Consider the following 6,461-nt stretch of genomic DNA (forward strand, 5'->3'; position numbering starts at 1 on the left):
TTGGTTTGCATGTATGTTTATGTTATTGCCTTGTTTTTGGCCATGTGTTCGTGAGTAGACGTTGGGCTACCGGAGGAGCCCCAGTACCAGTACCCGGAGCAGCCACCACCTTCTGAGAACTTTGAGCAGCAAGAGCAGTTTGAGGAAGGCAAGTATAACATGAACAACACCTATCACTTTAAATACATTTTCATACTGCATTTTAATACTGTATGCCTATAAGGATTTTCTTAGCCACTTTATATCCTTTATATATATCCCATGGGTTGCATTTTGGTTAGTTGTGCTAGGTGCCGCGCTATAACACACTTGGTCCTTTTTAATTAATTTGATTAATGGTATATGCAACTTAATTCTAGGAGTGGCCCGTTTGAGTGGCTCACGTCTCGTTAAAAATTGGTTTTTATAGAAACATGGTTTAGGGGGCCAGCACAGTGCTTAGTGCTTGGTTGGCCACTCTCCATAAGGACCGGTTCATAGAGCGACAACCTGGGACAACAGCGCTACCACAAGACTGGAATGAGACGGTCTTGGCTTACTAATTAGATCTTTTTGGTTTGGAGTAACTTACCTACGGGGCAAAGGGTGGTAAGCTTCAATGGTCCCTGCTCCTCCGGCTTGATCTGTGCTTGGTCTGTGCACCTGTGCTTGTACCCCTGTGAGGTGGGCCCCATCGTCGCTGATCCAACTCTTCGCGGTTACGCCTTACCAACGAGATTCTTTGTAACGGCCTCGTAGTGAGTTTGTTAGTCATCTCACCTACGGAAGTGTGATGAACAACTAGCGTAACTCAAGACTTATGGTTAAAGATGTGCAACCCCTGTAGAGTGTAAAACTAGTATACTAGCCGTGCTCACGGTCATGAGCGGTCCAGATCCTCCTTTTGATTAGTGGGGTTACCTTGCTGGTTTCGGTTTGGTTCTCAGTGGTATCATATTTAATTCTGATTAATTACTATGTAACTGGGGTATGGTAATTCATCAACTTGTAGTAAATAGCTTTAATAAAATTTTGCCAAGATTAAAAGCTAATGCAGATGAGTCAGCCAACTTTAGAGCCTCATAGTTTATGTTATACTTGTTGAGTACAAGTTGTGTACTCACACTTGCCTTCTCTACTCTTTTTCCTCTTGTCCTTTTTGGGGATACTCTACTGCTGCTCAGTTCCTGCCGACGCGACGGAGTTCGCCCAGAGCTACCAGGAGTACGAGGACTTCTAGGCGTTCGTCTCCCAGTCGACGTCCCTGTGGCGCCCTGCTTCTGAGAGTTCTTCGTATATGTATTTTACGCTTCCGCTGTATCAGACATTTTGTCATTAATGTAATAAATAACATTCATACTCACTTTATTATATCTTTTTACGTGATATGTGCTATGATATATTGTTCATTCTGTTGTATATACATGTGACTTGATCCTGGCACGTATATGATTGCTCGGTTTATGTCCTTTTATAAACCGGGTGTTACATTGATCATGCCTGCAAATGTCCTGAACATCCGCCTGAAGGAAGAGGAAGACCTGCGAGGAGGGGAAGCATCTCTACCCTCATGAGGCACAAAACCTCCAGCTGGCTCCTCCTGCTGAGGCACGTCCTGAGCGTGCTGCTATGTATCTGCATCCTGATCAGGTAGTGGACCCTGATCCTCCTCCTGAACCTCGTCATATCTGCCCTCAGAAGGAACTCTCACATGCTTAGGATGCTTGTTCCTAAGCGGCTCATGCTTCACATCCATCCCAAAATTTCTCCTGTTGACCTTCAGTATCACTTTCATGATGTATGGTGCATATCCACAAGTCTTCAGAGGAGTTTCTGATATGTGCTTTATCTCCTCCCATATGTAGTCACCAACACTGAAGTCACCACCTCTGGGATCTGGCTGCATCCTGTTCATCAAGTTCTTGGCAAGCGCTGAAATATCACTGGGATTCCCGTCCTGGGGTGTGAGTGTCTTCCTGAACAGCCTGTTCAGGATGGAGTAGTAGGTGTACAGCCCCGTGACCTTGCCTACATTGCCAACCCTATCCCTCGGATACATGAATCTCACCTGATCTGCTGACAGAGGTTAATCATAGTGAAGCTTAGGAACACTAGTAGCGGTGTCCTTCTGTCATCCAGTAGATAGTCCTTTCATTGCCATTCTCTGGATCATGCCCAAAATATACAGTCGCGTAGAACTGGGCTATCACCTCCTTGTTCCAATCATGCTGGAACCCCATAATATCCTTGATGTGCCTGTCCTGGCACATCTGAGCCACCTCATCACAAATCTCATTGCCCAAGTTTGCCATGTGTGTCCAATCTACCCACTGGGCTTCTGAAGCAATGCCTGCCTTGGCAAGAATGACAGTCTGATAGAAGTCCTGCTGGAAGCGAGTGTGAAACCTGTAGTCAATTGTGTCCTTTGTGACATCCAAAGGACTCTGATGCCTCAGTAGACGTGTAGCCGTTGTCATCCCGGTATTATAGTAACTCACTAACTCCACACCGGCCTGCCTGACAGGAACCTGAATAGCTGGGGTCACTATAGGACCCTCCAAGTCTGAGCTGCCTGCTGCACTCTCCTCTGACTCATCATCGCTGTCGTCGTCATCATCATCATCATCATCATCATCATCATCATCATCATCATCATCATCATCATCATCATCATCATCATCATCATCAGCAACAGCAGCAGCAGCAGCAGCATCATCTGCATCTGCATCTGTCTTAGTGTCCTCATCATCACGAGGATCTCTCAAGTAGGGTGCATCCTCCTCTGTGTCATTGCCGGATGACTCGTCAATGTCCATCTGTTGTGCCCCTGTCTTGGCCCTTCTAGGCCTCAACTCACGCTGACTCGGAGCTGCTGCAAGAGACTGTGAAGCGGACACATCTGCAGCTGCCTCGGTGCCACCACTGCTTGAACCCAGTCCAGCAGCTGCTTGTGCAACTCTATCCTCATTGAGCTTGCTTCTCTTCTCACGATGTCTCTTAGGCTTGATTTCCAACCTGAGATCGGAAGAATTTGTGCTGAAATTAGATCATTAGAAGCAAACCACAAGATATGGATAGGAATAGATTATAGCTGCACTTGAAATTGAAAAATAGAGTTCTGTTAGCCTCAGACCGGTCGGATGGACCGGTCAGACTGGTCCCTGACAGAAACTGGAAAAAGGCTCGGTTTTGATGATCTTTGTTCAGGCAAAATGCTAGAGAACTTTGATAAACAATGTTAAGATTATCTAGCACTTCACAAAGCAAAGTGTGGCTTGAGCTGATGGTTTTGGGTTCTGGCCAGACTGACCGGTCTGACCGCTTGGGTGGACCGGTCAGATCGGTCGGGCGGCGCCCGAACCCTGGATTTGATTCCGAGCAATGTGCTTCATGAACTAATTTGATCTCTTAGGGACTTGTTCCTAGGCCTAGCAGGGACTAGTAACCCAAAGGAATCGAAGAGATCTGTTCCGAGCTAAGAGATCGGGCGAGAAGATTGTTTGATACCTTGGGAGAGAGATGAACTCGTGGAGAACTCCAAATCCAGCCGCACCACACGTCAATCCACGCGTTCTAGCCTCAAAACAAGTGAAGAAGTGGACGATCCGAGGACTAGAACTTCAAATTTCCAATCGAGGAGTGGATGGAGAGGAGAGTGGAGGAGGGGCGGCGCACGGGTGAGAGGAGGAAGGAGTCGGTGTCAAAGCGGTGAAAAGAGTGAAGTTTTGACTGTTTTACCCCGCGGAGGGGGTAAAAGGCAGTTACCGGGTGAGACCGGTCATACCGGTCCGACGGACCGGTCAGACCGGTCGCACCCAAAGTGCGAGAAAATTCTCGTCCAGACTATCCGGGTGAATTTCCGGAGTATCCGGGCATAGCCCAGAGTATCCGGGCTAACATCCAGACAATCCGGGAGTTGACCGTGAAAAAGTCTTAGAATGATAATTCCTTGATCAAATGGTTAAGCACTCTCCACATATTCATACTTTTCTGACTTCATGTGCTAACCATGGAATGAAAGGATAGAAGAGAACTAGATAATGAGAATTTTGATGAGAAATATTTCTCTGAGTGATGGCTCCTTGTTACTTCTCAAGAAGATAAGATTTTCCAAAATATAACCGGTCCTTGGATGAGAGAAGTGTTTAGGATAAAGATCTATGGACTTGAGAAAGTCTCACTACTTGTGACTAGCCACCAAGCAATCAATGAGAACTATAGTCACAAGTAGATTGATACGGTCACAAAGACCAAGATCCAAATATTTTCAAATTTGATACACATTCTATCATGCTAGTTGATTTAAAAAAACATTTATCCTACAATGCTCATATCATGCAACAAGTCAAGTCACCATCACACTAAATGACTTAACACAAACCTCGCACAATTGTACGCATGATTGACACTTAGTCACAATTAGCAAGGTTTTAGCTAAATATCTAGGTGACAAGATTTCTTGAGCTTGAGGCACACAAATGCACACACTAGCATGAATACGTGGCCTAGATGCTCAAAGGTAAAGCATAATGAGTAGAAGACATACATTTGCCATTTAGCCACTTAAACTTGTGCATAAGAATTTTAAAACAACACTAGTTCTCAAGAATGAGATATAGTGTTCAATGTAGCACAAGTATTTATGATTATGCTTTGTCACTCAATATTTGATCCATTTGATGAATAGACTCACTTTAACTTATATTAGATCCCTAATGAGCATAATCAACACTAAGAGAGACCACAAATTCACTAGAGGAAAATGTTAGTCCCAAAGACACAAATTGTAATGTAATCTCCCCCTAAATAAGAGCATAAGAGTTTTTGAATTTCTTTTAGATGCACTTAATCCATATTAAGGGACTAGGAGTGACTACTTTAACAATTTGGTCACAGACCACACAAAGAGATATTTAATTTAAATTGTGCTAGAATTTCTTACTACCTGTAGTAGATGACCCCATGAGATGCCTCTTAAATGTATGCACCGAGAGAGAACCTTTTGTACACAATTCGTTTCTACTTTCAGCCAACTGCTGCAGTTTTCTAGTTCAGACCGGTCAGACCGGTCACACCAGGCAGAACTGCAGTAGTCTCCGTTTCGTCCAAGTCTTGTATCCTTGAGTGATCTACTAGATTGATTTGCTTATCTGCACTATAACAAGACGTTGCTCTACACAAGAGCCATTAAACGCATCTCACGACAAATGGGGAGTAACTTCAAAAGGAAATACCTTAATCACTTATTTAGAATGTCACAAGCTCAACACAAGTGACATACATGCACTCACCAAGAGTTAAGTGACTGAAGCAATTTGAAATTAAAAAAAAACGAGTTACCGAGATGGCATTGGATGAAGATATGCAAGATTACTCCTTGAATTTGGTCAATGTCATGAATACACAATAAACTTCAAGGAACCAAGCTCTCCAATGCATCTCCATATACCTGCAACCTCTTAAGCTTTCTTTGGTGCCCAATACTCATTGGGCCCTGCAACGTTAGCCACAATAGACTTGGGAACCCAAATCGCCCTTATGCTAGCATTGGGTGACTTGATCACCTTAGTAGCATAAGTACTCATCTTGTCCTTCCCAAGCTTAGCAAAGTCATATTGAACAAGTTTTGAGTTAGGCAAATTACCATTTGGGCAATCCTTGCTCATATGACCTTTTACTCGACAAGTGTAGCAAATTCGGTGCTTAAGCTTGACGAAAGTGCTTTTGACTTGATACTTGTGCTTCTGAGCATCACAAATCTTCTTGAGTGGAAGAGCGGGCTTTGTGGGCTTCTTGACGGGTCCTACAGCAGCTCTGGCCTGGACCAGTCTGACCGGTCGGGAGTGACCGGTCTGGTCAGACTTGAACTGCTGAGAACGACAGTGGATCATGTGCCCCTTTTTCCTGCACCCAAAGCACACTCTATTTTCTAGAAGCTTTCTTTGACTATTTGAGAGTCGCTATTCCTCGTCTGGCTTGATTTGACAATTTCTTGCATAATGCTCTTTCTCTAGACATCTATAACACTTGATGTGTCCTAGAGACTTCTTTCTTGAAATCTTGCGCTTGATGCTCTTGTGATCTTGTTGAGAGGTTGAGCTAGTGAAGTTTGAATCCTTCTCAAGCTTCTTCACCACGGAGTCGCGGTTATCTTGAGAAGGTCTCACTTGCTCCTTGCCCTTTAACTTGATCACTTGTTCTTTGAGCCTTTTTACTTCATGCATAAATTCTTCATTTTCCTGCGCAATGAAGTCATCACAAGATTCTACAAACACTTTCTCAATGCTAGATTGGCTTGCTTGAGAACAACATGGTTTAGTGCAAGTCAAATCAATTTGAGTTTGTGAGCATATGCAAGTGTGAGATGGAGGTTCATAGGATTTTACCGTTGTAGTCATAACCTCCTGAGCCACTTCAAGTGAGACATGTGAGTTCACAAGCATCTCATAGGATTTTTTAAGCTCCGTATGAGTTCCTTGCAA

The sequence above is a fragment of the Panicum virgatum genome, chromosome 1K (genome assembly GCF_016808335.1).
Source record: "Panicum virgatum strain AP13 chromosome 1K, P.virgatum_v5, whole genome shotgun sequence".
NCBI lineage: Eukaryota > Viridiplantae > Streptophyta > Magnoliopsida > Poales > Poaceae > Panicum > Panicum virgatum.